The sequence below is a fragment of the Phyllobates terribilis genome, unplaced genomic scaffold (genome assembly GCF_046119375.1).
Source record: "Phyllobates terribilis strain yellow unplaced genomic scaffold, ASM4611937v1 Scaffold_3__8_contigs__length_932513732, whole genome shotgun sequence".
NCBI classification, from domain to species: Eukaryota; Metazoa; Chordata; class Amphibia; order Anura; family Dendrobatidae; genus Phyllobates; species Phyllobates terribilis.
Genome location: NW_027362763.1, coordinates 365,581,863 through 365,596,928, shown reverse-complemented (window position 1 = coordinate 365,596,928; position 15,066 = coordinate 365,581,863). Strand labels below are relative to the sequence as shown.

The 15,066-nt window shown below is 50.0% G+C and overlaps 1 protein-coding gene across 2 annotated transcripts in view; it reads right to left on the bottom strand.

The window, feature by feature from the left end:
- The window catches only part of KBTBD11 (kelch repeat and BTB domain containing 11), a 45,191-nt gene extending 39,622 nt beyond the window's left edge, over positions 1 to 5,569 (bottom strand). Inside the window, exon 1 of one of the 2 annotated variants that reach the window (XM_073675387.1) lies at positions 5,057 to 5,569. The gene's annotated coding sequence lies outside the window, so the exon portion shown is untranslated. The remainder of the gene's footprint in view (positions 1 to 5,056) is intronic. The other variant, XM_073675388.1, reaches the window with a different exon arrangement.
- Positions 5,570 to 15,066: the final 9,497 nt, after the last annotated feature.

Here is a 15,066-nt window from a genome sequence, read left to right as displayed (position 1 = left end):
CACATACAATATGCCAATGCTCACAGCACAGTGCCACATTACACATGTAATATACCAATGCTCACAGCACAGTGCCACATTCCACATGTAATATGCCAATGCTCACAGCACAGTGCCACATTCCACATGTAATATACCAATGCTCACAGCACAGTGCCACATTCCACATGTAATATACCAATGCTCACAGCACAGTGTCACATTACACATGTAATATACCAATGCTCACAGCACAGTGCCACATTCCACATGTAATATGCCAATGCTCACAGCACAGTGCCACATTCCACATGCAATATGCCAATGCTCACAGCACAGTGCCACATTACACATGTAGTATGCCAATGCTCACATGCAATATGCCAATGCTCATAGCACAGTGCCACATTCCACATGTAATATACCAATGCTCACAGCACAGTGCCACATTACACATGTAGTATGCCAATGCTCACAGCACAGTGCCACATTCCACGTGTAATATACCAATGCTCACAGCACACTGCTCTATTACACATGTAGTATGCCAATGCTCACAGCACAGTGCTCTATTACACATGTAATATGCCAATGCTCGCAGGACAGTGCCACAAGTGTACATGTAATATACCAATGCTCACAGCACAGTGCCACATTACACATGTAATATGTCAATACTCACAGCACAGTGCCACATGTACATGAAATATGCCAATGCTCACAGCACAGTGTCACATTCCACGTGTAATATACCAATTCTCACAGCATAGTGCCATATTATACATGTAACATGCCAAAGCTCACAGCACAGTGCCACATGTGCACATGTAATATACCAATGCTCACAGCACAATGCCACATTACATATGTAATATGCCAATGCTCACAGCACAGTGCCACATGTACATGTAATATGCCAATACTCACAGCACAGTGCCACATTACACATGTAATATACCAATGCTCACAGCACAGTTCCACATTCCAGATATAATATGCCAATGCTCACAGCACAGTGCCACATTACACATGTTATATACCAATGCTCACAGCACAGTGCCACATTACACATGTCATATACCAATGCTCACAGCACAGTGCCACATTACACATGTAATATGCCAATACTCACAGCACAGTGCCACATTACACATGTAATATACCAATGCTCACAGCACAGTGCCACATTCCACATGCAATATGCCAATGCTCACAGCACAGTGCCACATTACACATGTAATATACCAATGCTCACAGCACAGTGCCACATTCCACATGTAATATACCAATGCTCACTGCACAGTGCCACATTCCACATGCAATATGCCAATGCTCACTGCACAGTGCCACATTCCACATGCAATATGCCAATGCTCACAGCACAGTGCCACATTACACATGTAATATACCAATGCTCACAGCACAGTGCCACATTACACATGTAATATGCCAATGCTCACAGCACAGTGCCACATTCCACATGTAATATACCAATGCTCACAGCACAGTGCCACATTCCACATGTAATATACCAATGCTCACAGCACAGTGCCACATTACACATGTAATATACCAATGCTCACAGCACAGTGCCACATTCCACATGTAATATGCCAATGCTCACTGCACAGTGCCACATTCCACATGTAATATGCCAATGCTCACTGCACAGTGCCACATTCCACATGTAATATGCCAATGCTCACAGCACAGTGCCACATTACACATGTAATATGCCAATGCTCACAGCACATTGCCACATTCCACATGTAATATACCAATGCTCACTGCACAGTGCCACATTCCACATGTAATATACCAATGCTCACTGCACAGTGCCACATTACACATGTAATATGCCAATGCTCACAGCACAGTGCCACATTCCACATGTAATATGCCAATGCTCACAGCACAGTGCCACATTCCACATGCAACATGCCAATGCTCACAGCACAGTGCCACATTACACATGTAATATACCAATGCTCACTGCACAGTGCCACATTACACATGTAATATACCAATGCTCACTGCACAGTGCCACATTCCACATGTAATATACCAATGCTCACAGCACAGTGCCACATTACACATGTAATATACCAATGCTCACTGCACAGTGCCACATTACACATGTAATATACCAATGCTCACTGCACAGTGCCACATTACACATGTAATATACCAATGCTCACTGCACAGTGCCACATTACACATGTAATATACCAATGCTCACTGTACAGTGCCACATTACACATGTAATATACCAATACTCACAGCACAGTGCCACATTCCACATGTAATATGCCAATGCTCACTGCACAGTGCCACATTCCACATGAAATATACCAATGCTCACAGCACAGTGCCACATTCCACATGCAATATGCCAATGCTCACAGCACAGTGCCACATTACACATGTAATATGCCAATGCTCACAGCACAGTGCCACATTCCACATGTAATATACCAATGCTCACAGCACAGTGCCACATTCCACATGCAATATGCCAATGCTCACTGCACAGTGCCACATTACACATGTAATATGCCAATGCTCACAGCACAGTGCCACATTCCACATGTAATATGCCAATGCTCACAGCACAGTGCCACATTCCACATGCAATATGCCAATGCTCACAGCACAGTGCCACATTACACATGTAATATACCAATGCTCACAGCACAGTGCCACATTCCACATGTAATATACCAATGCTCACAGCACAGTGCCACATTACACATGTAATATACCAATGCTCACAGCACAGTGCCACATTACACATGTAATATACCAATGCTCACTGCACAGTGCCACATTACACATGTAATATACCAATGCTGACTGCACAGTGCCACATTCCACATGTAATATACCAATGCTCACAGCACAGTGCCACATTACACATGTAATATACCAATGCTCACTGCACAGTGCCACATTACACATGTAATATACCAATGCTCACTGCACAGTGCCACATTACACATGTAATATACCAATGCTCACTGCACAGTGCCACATTACACATGTAATATACCAATGCTCACTGTACAGTGCCACATTACACATGTAATATACCAATACTCACAGCACAGTGCCACATTACACATGTAATATGCCAATGCTCACAGCACAGTGCCACATTACACATGTAATATGCCAATACTCACATCACAGTGCCACATTACGCTTCTAATATGCCAATGCTCACAGCACAGTGCCACATTACACATGTAATATGCCAATACTCACAGCACAGTGCCACATTACACATGTAGTATGCCAATGCTCACAGCACAGTGCCACATTACACATGTAATATACCAATGCTCACAGCACAGTGCCACATTACACATGTAATATACCAATGCTCACAGCACAGTGCCACATTACACTTGTAATATACCAATGCTCACAGCACAGTGCCACATTACACATGTAGTATGCCAACGCTCACAGCACAGTGCTCTATTACACATGTAATATGCCAATGCTCACAGCACAGTGCCACATGTGTACATGTAATATACCAATGCTCACAGCACAGTGCCACATTCCACATGTAATATACCAATGCTCACATGCAATATGCCAATGCTCACAGCACAGTGCCACATTATACATGTAATATACCAATGCTCACAGCACAGTGCCACATTCCACATGTAGTATGCCAATGCTCACAGCACAGTGCCAAATTCCACGTGTAATATACCAATGCTCACAGCACAGTGCCACATTACACATGTAGTATGCCAATGCTCACATGCAATATGCCAATGCTCATAGCACAGTGCCACATTCCACGTAATATACCAATGCTCACAGCACAGTGCCACATTACACATGTAGTATGCCAATGCTCACATGCAATATGCCAATGCTCATAGCACAGTGCCACATTCCACATGTAATATACCAATGCTCACAGCACAGTGCCACATTACACATGTAGTATGCCAATGCTCACATGCAATATGCCAATGCTCATAGCACAGTGCCACATTCCACGTGTAATATACCAATGCTCACAGCACACTGCTCTATTACACATGTAGTATGCCAATGCTCGCAGGACAGTGCCACAAGTGTACATGTAATATACCAATGCTCACAGCACAGTGCCACATTACACATGTAATATGTCAATACTCACAGCACAGTGCCACATGTACATGAAATATGCCAATGCTCACAGCACAGTGTCACATTCCACGTGTAATATACCAATTCTCACAGCATAGTGCCATATTATACATGTAACATGCCAAAGCTCACAGCACAGTGCCACATGTGTACATGTAATATACCAATGCTCACAGCACAATGCCACATTACATATGTAATATGCCAATGCTCACAGCACAATGCCACATTACATATGTAATATGCCAATGCTCACAGCACAGTGCCACATGTACATGTAATATGCCAATACTCACAGCACAGTGCCACATTACACATGTAATATACCAATGCTCACAGCACAGTTCCACATTCCAGATATAATATGCCAATGCTCACAGCACAGTGCCACATTACACATGTTATATACCAATGCTCACAGCACAGTGCCACATTACACATGTCATATACCAATGCTCACAGCACAGTGCCACATTACACATGTAATATGCCAATACTCACAGCACAGTGCCACATTACACATGTCATATACCAATGCTCACAGCACTGTGCCACATTACACATGTACACATGCCAGGGATTACATGCACACAACAGAGAACACCATGTCCCTTCATTTCCAGCTAAGTACCATACACACAGCACAGTATGCAGTGCCTCTTCAAATATGTGTACAGTAATCCACACAATACATTATATACTGTCTGCAATGGATAACATAAATATAGCACAGATCCCACCTCCTTCATGCACACATATCAGAGGGTACCCTGCCCATGTTGGTATGTACAGAGTGGCATTACAGGCACACAGACCCATCATGTATGAGACAGCAACAAATGGCTGCAGTAGGTGGATGTGCCATCACTAGCCCACTGTCCACATGGATCATCACATGGATAACTCTGCTCTTCCTCACCTTTGTGTTTACCTCTTGATAATCCTGCAGGATGGCATCAGAATAAGCAGATGTGCCCCTTGTAGCTGTGGAGCTCCTGGTTAGATGAGATCAGTCTTGTGGATCCCCATTCCTCTAATTCCCCACCTCCTCTGTGCTGCATGGAGCAGTGAATGTCTCCCCTCCCTCCAGTGAGATTACAGTAATGACAGACCATGAGATCCCCTCCTAGTCTTTGTCTTCACAATGCAGGACGACCCAGTGCAGATCCCAATCAGGAGGATTATACGCAGCAGCATCTCAGGAAGCTGTCAGCAGGCAGCAGGCTGCCAGGCTCCTGATGAGTGTGCCAGGATGGGGCACAGCACTGGGCACTACATGCAGAGCTGTGCATCCCTAGCAGCCTGTGCATGTGCCTGCCTTGTGTTACTAGATGCCTATGTGCAGATTGAGCATGCCATGCCAGCTTTTCTATCTAGTGACTGCTGTGCAGTGGGCACTGTTCTCCCCATCTCACTGGAGCTATAGGGGGCGCTGCTGAGGTCAGAAGAGGTGGGAGAAGTCTCTAATGCAGAATGCATCCAAATCAGTAACAGCCTAATGATATCATGCTCAGGAAGTACAGACATGGGAAACACCTGTAAGAAAGAAAATAGAGCAACATGGTGCTAGGGAATAAGGGAGGGTAACCAGGCTGGATACATATCTGGTCATTGCATGCTGAAATAGTGTAGGTTAGTTATGTTGGAAACCCAATATTGTGTTTTAAAAACATGGAAACTATCAGTGAATGTACTTTATGAGATAGTGGTCTAATGAAAGATTTCTTCCATCACATCATCCTCAGTGAACAAAAGTAAACTGTTCTTTTCCGTGTTGGAGGCTATCATTTGTTCCATAACAGGATGGACCTTATAGTCAATGGGCCCATGACTGGTGTGCTAGGAGGGGAGCACAATACTGGTCATTATACAACAGCATGCAGATCTGTCAGGTGCCATTGGGGTCTGTTATATTTGTTCTTTCTTAGAAAACAATGAAAATGAAGAAATCAGGTGGAAACAGAGCTAAATGGTGAAACACTGTCCTATGGTACTAAGCATCACGAGAACTAGGATCTTTCTTCAATGGCTGTGGTATGTAGGGTATTTATGCTATTTTGCTATACAAGAGGGTTATATCAGAATACATTTTATCCACGTTGGCCAGTCAATGTTTGGTATATTTTGTGTGGTAGATCGGCTCACTCAGCTGCACATAGAGGTAGACACAAGACAGCGTTTCTTAAAATTTCTCAGTGGTTTATTAAAGCACAGCATAAACCACTGTAAAGTCCATCAAGACAAACAGGCCTTTCTTGGCATAACGGGTAAACGAAAGAAAAATGGATCGCACAGTCCACAGGCCTGCAGGGATCCACCTGCACAGGGATTAGCAAAACACACACGGTTCAGGTTAGCACCACAACAAGCTTCTTTCTCTGGAGCTAGCCTCTCCAGATACACTGAACCACTAATGCCTCAGCAGGCCGTCTATTTAAACCCCAGACCACACCCTAGGGTGGAGATATGGAAAACAACCTCCCACCCGCTCTTTGGTTGTTCTAAAAAACCCAGCTCTTAAAATGGCTGCTTAACCACTTCCAACACTTAGTGTGCTGGAGCAAAACTTCTGGGTTTCAACTCACTGAAGCTAATAGCCTCAGTGAAACATACCTCCCCTCCAGCACTTTGCCAGTGACTTTGTCACATATCCCCCCCCCCTGCCCAAATCCAGGAGTTTGGCACCTTCACTCGCTAAACAGGGAAGTCTGGACAGGTCATCTGCGTTACCATGTAGTTTCCTGGGCCTGTGTTTCACATTGAAACTAAAGTCTTGGAGTGCTAGAAACCACCTAGTCATCCAGGCAGTCTTCCCCTTCCTTTCCCTCATCCATCTCAGTGGTGTATGATCTGACACTAGCCGAATTCCGGCCTAACAGATGGTACCTCAGCGTGTCAATTGTCCATTTGATGGCCAAGCACTCTTTCTCTATGATAGCATAGTTCTTTTCACAGGAGGAGAGTTTCCTACTCAGGAATAGGACTGGATGTTCGTCTCCATCTATTTCCTGGGACAACACAGCTCCCAAATCTACCGCGGAGGCGTCCGTCTGAACCACAAACTCCTTAGTGAAATCAAGTGCGACCAAGACTGGCTGTTTACATAGGGCGAGTATCAACTCCTGGAACACGACCTCCACTTCAGAGGACCATTTGGCCATAGATATCTTCGCACCCTTAAGAAGATCAGTCAAGGGGGTGGCTATCATGGCGAAATTCAGGATAAATTGCCGATAGTATCCCATAATTCCCTGAAACACCCGAACTTGCTTCTTGGAGATTGTAGCGTCGGCGTCCCTGCCTCCTGCTAGGCAGGGACGCTGTTCCCCTCACCTCTCCGCTCCGTGCCCGGCGTCTTCCTCCCGCTCTGCTGGCAGCGCGCGCTGCTTCCCGGGCACGGTGCTTAGGGCGCGCGCGCGCGCGCTCCCCCTCTCTTAAAGGGGCCGCGCGCGCCGTCCTAAGGAGTCCCCGGCCAATGGCCGGAGGACTTCACCATATATAAGGCACCTCCACCAAAATGGAGGTGCCCGAGCAATGTTGTTGCAAAGCCTTCACTCTGCTTCAGCCCTCAGGTCCCGTTACCAGTTACCTGCCAGTCACCTGCCAGATTCCTGCTCGTTACCTTCCAGTCACCTGCCAGATTCCTGCCTGTTACCTGCCAGTCACCTGCCAGATTCCTGCTTGATATCTGCCTGATATCCGCTTACCTGCTTGCAAGCCTGCGGTCCGACGGTCTGCCTTCCGACACCTGTCAGTCTGTCTATGGACCAGCCTGCCCGCTCACCTGGGAGCGCTCACCTGCTACCTGCCTGCTAGCCTACCTGGAGGCTCGGCCGTCACTTGCCGTGACCACCTGCCTGTCCAGAGACTCTTGCCCGCTCACCTGGGAGCGCTCACCTGCTGCCTGCCTGCTAGCCTACCTGGAGCTCTGCCGTCACTTGCCGTGACCACCTGCCTGTCCAGAGACTCTTGCCCGCTCACCTGGGAGCGCTCACCTGCTACCTGCCTGCTAGCCTACCTGGAGGCTCTGCCGTCACTTGCCGTGACCACCTGCCTGTCCAGAGACTCTTGCCCGCTCACCTGGTAGCGTCCACCTGCTACCTGTCTGCTAGTCTAAAAACCAAGCAATGTGAACTGAGGTCTAAGATGGTAGACATGCAAGAAATAGGAGCATGTTCACACTAGCAAAAAGAAGCAAAACCTACAAAAGACAAAAATATATCTCATACCCTACCATCATTATATATAAATGTAAAGCAAAGTTGCATAATAAATATAGGGTACTTAGTGAACTATTTTTGATCAAAAAAAGTATACAAGCTTTACATTTATATATAATGATGGTAGGGTATGAGATATATTTTTGTCTTTTGTAGGTTTTGCTGTCTGCTAGTCTACCTGGAGGCTCTGCCGTCACTTGCCGTGACCACCTGCCTGTCCAGAGACTCTTGCCCGCTCACCTGGGAGCATCCACCTGCTACCTGGCTGCTAGTCTACCTGGAGGTTCTGCCGTCACTTGCCGTGACCACCTGCCTGTCCAGAGACTCTCGCCCGCTCACCTGGGAGCGCTCACCAACCACCTGCCTGCTGTCCTTCTACCCAGAGACTGTCCCTGTCACTTGCCGTGACTACCTACCCTTCTACCCAGAGACTGTCCCTGTCACTTGCCGTGACTACCTGCCCTTCTACCCAGAGACTGTCCCTGTCACTTGCCGTGACTACCTGCCCGTCTTCCCTGGGAGCCACCCGCTTCCTTACAAGGACCGCCACCTTGTATAGTTGCTCAGAGGTTCCACCTCCCAGACCCGTTACAGTTTGCTCGGGCCATGGAACCCGGTGGCACCCAAGCTCCCTCGCTCTCGGACCTATGTCATGAACTTTCCCGTCAGAGGTCCCAACAGGAGTCCATCCTGAGTCACCTGCGTGGTGTTAACTCCTGCCTGGACACATTGACTACCTCTACGGGAGCTGCCTCCACTCGCACACTTACTACCCCGGCACCGCCGCAGCCCATCAACACCATGGCATCTCTTCCCGGTCCCCGCCTCTCCGCCCCTCCTCGTTTTGGCGGAGATCCCAGCCAGGCACGGGGCTTCATTAACCAGTGCACTCTGCACTTCGATCTGTTGACACACCAGTTTTCCAGCGACCGAGCCAGAGTAGCCTTCATCATGTCCCATCTCACGGGAGAGGCACTGGCTTGGCTAAATCCTCTATGGGAGAGAGGAAACCCCCTGGTGTCCAACCTGCCAGCCTTTCTCATGGCCTTCCGGAAAGTCTTCGACGAACCAGGACCGAAGACCTCATCCGCATCATCTCTGCTACACCTCCGTCAAGGAAATCTCTCCGTGGGCCAATACGCCATACGGTTCCATACCCTTGCTTCGGAGCTGGCCTGGGATAATGACGCCCTGGTGTCTGTCTTTTGGGAGGGTCTGTCCGGCCGTATTAAAGATGAACTCGCCGGTCGGGACATTCCTACCACTCTCGACGACTTAATAACACTTGCCACCCGGATTGACATCCGGTTCCAGGAGGGCGCCAAAGAGGTCACCCGTGAGAGGAGGTTTCCACGTCTAGCCCCTACCTTCCAGAAACCTGTCACTTCTCCCGTTACTACCCTGGCGCACTCACCTGAGCCTATGCAGGTCGACCAGACCAAGATGGTCAAAACCCGTCAAGAGTTACGCCGAGCCGAGGGGGGCTGCTTCTACTGTGGCAGTAAGGAGCACCGGATCCGTTCCTGCCCGGAGAGGTCGGGAAACGCCTGTGTCTAGGATCGCTCAGAGAGGTCGTCCTAGACAAGAGTAAACCCTCTCCATCTCTGTTGCTGTCGGTCTCTATCATCTGCGGGGAGAACCGTTATTTTGAACTAGCCCAACTTGACTCTGGAGCTGCCGAAAATCTCATTTCTCAGTCTCTGGTAGAGAAATACCGCATTCCCACCAAACCTCTAGCTGTACCCTTATCTGTCGCTGCCGTGAATGGGGGCCTCTTACCACATCCCATCCAACTCATCACCGAATCCATAACCCTGCAGGTGGGAATGCTGCACTCTGAGAGCATCTTCTTTCATGTTCTGCCTGGACTCTCTCACGCCTACCTTGGCTTCAGAGACATGCAGCCGTGCTTGATTGGCAGACCGGAGAAGTCCTTCGCTGGGGACAGGACTGCCATAAGACTTGTTTAGTTCCCGTCCATCCTGTCCGTCCTTCTCCTACTCCAGCCAATCTAGCTGGTTTTCCGGCTCCTTATTGGTCGTATGCGGACGTCTTTTAATAAAAAGGAGGCAGAAACATTACCCCCTCATAGACCATACGACTGCCCAATCGACCTGATGCCCGGCGCTACTCCTCCCCGTGGGCGCATTTACCCTTTGTCCGCTGCTGAGACCCGATCCATGTCAGAATATATTGAGGAAAATCTGGCCCGGGGATTCATCCGGAAATCTACTTCCCCGGCGGGAGCAGGCTTCTTCTTCGTCAAAAAGAAGCACGGCTCACTCCGTCCCTGTATAGACTATAGAGGCCTTAACCAGATCACGATGAAGAATAAATACCCCCTTCCGCTCATTCCGGAATTATTTGACCGTCTGAGGGGGGCTAAAATCTTCACCAAGCTGGACCTCCGTGGGGCGTATAACCTGGTCCGTATCCGTCAGGGGGATGAATGGAAGACGGCATTCAACACCCGGGACGGCCGCTATGAATACCTGGTAATGCCCTTCGGTCTCTGTAACGCTCCCGCCGTCTTTCAAGAGATGGTCAATGACATCTTCCGGGACCTTCTCTACTCCTGCGTAGTGGTGTACCTGGACGACATCTTGGTCTTCTCTCCGGATCTCCCCACACACCGGAGGGATGTTCGTCAGGTTCTGCTCAGGCTCAGGCAGAACCACCTCTACGCTAAATATGAGAAATGCCTCTTTGAGCAGACCTCGCTTCCGTTTCTGGGCTACATAATCTCTCAGACCGGCCTACGAATGGATCCTGAGAAACTGTCTGCCATCCAGAAGTGGCCCCGACCAGAGGGGTTGAAAGCTATTCAGCGGTTCCTGGGTTTCGCCAACTACTACCGCCTCTTCATACCGCACTTCTCTTCCCGGACTGCCCCAATCTCTGCGCTCACCCGTAAGGGCACTAATCCCAGAGAATGGCCGCCCGAAGCAGAGGAAGCCTTTCTTTCCTTAAAACAGGCTTTCTCTTCCGCCCCGGTGCTGCATCGTCCGTACGGCAACAAACAATTCTTCCTGGAAGTTGACGCCTCCTCCTCTGGAGCCGGAGCGGTACTTACCCAAAAGTCGCCTTCCGGAAGAATGGTAACTTGCGGCTTCTTCTCCAAACTCTTCTCCTCTTCTGAGCGCAATTATTCTATAGGAGATCGAGAGTTATTGGCCATTAAGCTGGCACTGGAGGAGTGGCGTTAACTGCTCGAGGGGGCTCTTCACCCGGTAATTATTTACACGGACCACAAGAACTTGGCTTACCTCCAGAGCGCCCAGAGACTTAACCCGCACCAAGCCCGGTGGTCCTTGTTTTTTGCCCGCTTTGATTTTGTTCTTCATTTTCGCCCGGCAGACAAAAACATCAAAGCTGATGCCTTGTCCCGATCCTTCCTGGTGTCCGATCTAGAGGAGGAACCGAAGCACATCATTGATCCCGCCAGAGTAATGCAGGTGGCTCCCGTGAATCTAAATCGTCTCTCTCCCGGTAAGACGTTCGTAACAGTACCTGATCGGAAGAAGGTCCTACTCTGGGGTCACTCGTCTAAGCTAGCTGGCCACACCGGTCAGAAAAAGACCCTCCAGCTTATTACCCGGCATTACTGGTGGCCTACCCTGCACAAGGATGTAATAGACTTTGTTTCAGCCTGTGTGTCCTGCGCCCGCAACAAAGTTCTGAGACACCTGACAGCCGGTCGCCTCCTTCCTCTTCCAGTACCTGGTGCCCCGTGGCAGCATATAGCTATGGATTTTATAACGGATCTCCCTGTCTCTGCCGGTTGTACGGTCATTTGGGTGGTCGCTGACCGCTTTTCCAAGATGGCGCACTTCATTCCCCTGCCGGGTCTCCCGTCTGCACCCGAACAGGCTAAAGACTTTATCCACCACATCTTCCGTCTCCATGGCCTGCCCCTCCACATCGTGTCGGATCGTGGGGTTCAGTTCACCTCACGCTTCTGGAGAGCCACATGTAAGCTGCTTGACGTCACCCTGGACTTCTCCTCCGCTTACCACCCACAGTCCAATGGTCAAGTGGAGCGGATCAATCAGATCCTGACCAGTTACCTCCGGCACTTCGTTAATGCCCACCATTCGGACTGGGTGGATCTCCTACCATGGGCCGAATTCTCTTACAATAATCACGAGAGCGAATCTTCCTCCAAATCCCCGTTTTTTGTAGTCTTCGGTCAGCATCCTCGGATCCCATTTCCCGTCTCCACCTCGGTGGACAATCCGGCTGCGGAATCTCTCATTAGCGAATTCTCCTCCATTTGGGAGAGTACCCGATCCGCACTCCTTCAGTCGTCCGAGCGGATGAAAAAACACGCTGACAAAAAACGCCTGGATCCTCCACAATTCCGTCCTGGAGATAAAGTCTGGCTCTCGTCCAAGTATGTCCGGCTCAAGATTCCCTCCTGCAAGTTAGGGCCTCGGTTCATCGGCCCACTGGAAGTTATCAAACAAATCAATCCGGTGACCTATAAATTGAAACTCCCGGCCAACTTACGGATCCCTAACTCCTTCCATGTATCTCTCCTCAAACCCGTGGTACTTAACTCTTTTTCCAAGTCTACAGGTACGCCCCCTGCTCCGGTTTCCGCTGAGAACGAATTTGAGGTAGAGAACATTCTGGCCACCAAAAGGGTAAGAGGAAAAAACTTTTTTCTGGTAGATTGGAAGGGGTTTGGTCCTGAGGAGAGAACGTGGGAGCCCCGGGAGAACATCCATGCCCCTCTCATCCTTGATAAATTTCTCTCTGGCCTAAAAAAGGGGGGGCCTAAAGGGGGGGTACTGTAGCGTCGGTGTCCCTGCCTCCTGCTAGGCAGGGACGCTGTTCCCCTCACCTCTCCGCTCCGTGCCCGGCGTCTTCCTCCCGCTCTGTTGGCAGCGCGCGCTGCTTCCCGGCCACGGTGCTTAGGGCGCGCGCGCGCACGCTCCCCCTCTCTTACAGGGGCCGCGCGCGCCATCCTAAGGAGTCCCCGGCCGGAGGACTTCACCATATATAAGGCACCTCCTCCAAAATGGAGGTGCCCGAGCAATGTTGTTGCAAAGCCTTCACTCTGCTTCAGCCCTCAGGTCCCGTTACCAGTTAACTGCCAGTCACCTGCCAGATTCCTGCTCGTTACCTGCCAGTCACCTGCCAGATTCCTGCCTGTTACCTGCCAGTCACCTGCCAGATTCCTGCTTGATGCCTGCCTGATATCCGCTTACCTGCTTGCAAGCCTGCGGTCCGACGGTCTGCCTTCCGACACCTGTCAGTCTGTCTATGGACCAGCCTGCCCGCTCACCTGGGAGCGCTCACCTGCTACCTGCCTGCTAGCCTACCTGGAGGCTCGGCCGTCACTTGCTGTGACCACCTGCCTGTCCAGAGACTCTTGCCCGCTCACCTGGGAGCGCTCACCTGCTGCCTGCCTGCTAGCCTACCTGGAGGCTCTGCCGTCACTTGCCGTGACCACCTGCCTGTCCAGAGACTCTTGCCCGCTCACCTGGGAGCGCTCACCTGCTACCTGCCTGCTAGCCTACCTGGAGGCTCTGCCGTCACTTGCCGTGACCACCTGCCTGTCCAGAGACTCTTGCCCGCTCACCTGGGAGCGTCCACCTGCTACCTGTCTGCTAGTCTACCTGGAGGCTCTGCCGTCACTTGCCGTGACCACCTGCCTGTCCAGAGACTCTTGCCCGCTCACCTGGGAGCATCCACCTGCTACCTGTCTGCTAGTCTACCTGGAGGTTCTGCCGTCACTTGCCGTGACCACCTGCCTGTCCAGAGACTCTCGCCCGCTCACCTGGGAGCGCTCACCAGCCACCTGCCTGCTGTCCTTCTACCCAGAGACTGTCCCTGTCACTTGCCGTGACTACCTGCCCTTCTACCCAGAGACTGTCCCTGTCACTTGCCGTGACTACCTGCCTTTCTACCCAGAGACTGTCCCTGTCACTTGCCGTGACTACCTGCCCGTTTTCCCTGGGAGCCACCCGCTTCCTTACAAGGACCGCCCCCTTGTATAGTTGCTCAGAGGTTCCACCTCCCAGACCCGTTAAAGAGATCAGTTGCAGCCAATTTTGGATAGCCTTCACCCTATTTACTTGTGGCTTTATTTCGCCCCTTCCGACGATGTAGCCCAAGTATTTTGCCTCTTCTTTCCCTATGGCGCACTTCTTTGGGTTTATGGTAAATTCTGCCTTCCTCAGTGCATCCAGTACCATCTGGACCTTCTGTAGATGACTTCCCCAATCTGGGCAGAAGATCACATTGTCATCCAGGTAAGCTGTGGTGTACTTTTTGTGAGAGGCTAGGATCCGGTCCATGGCCCTCTGGAAGGTAGCTGGGGCTCACTGCAGATCGAACGGCATCCTGGTATACTGAAAGCACCCATCAGGTGTAGAGAAGCCATCTTCTCCTTGGCAATTGGGGACAGGAGAATTTGACAGTAACCTTTCGTTAGGCCAAGAGTGGTGATATATCTGGCTGACCCTAGCCTATCAATGAGCTCATCGACCCGGGGTATCGGATATGTGTTAAACTTGGACACATCATTCAGCTTCCTGTAGTCATTACAGACACACCACTCTCCATCCTGCTTCGGCACAAGGACAATGGGGCTTGATCATCTGCTCTTTGATTCCTTGATGACGCCCAGACTCAACATCCTCCTCACCTCCTTAGAGATCACCTCACAGCGGGCTTCAGGAATCCAATACGGCTTTTAGCT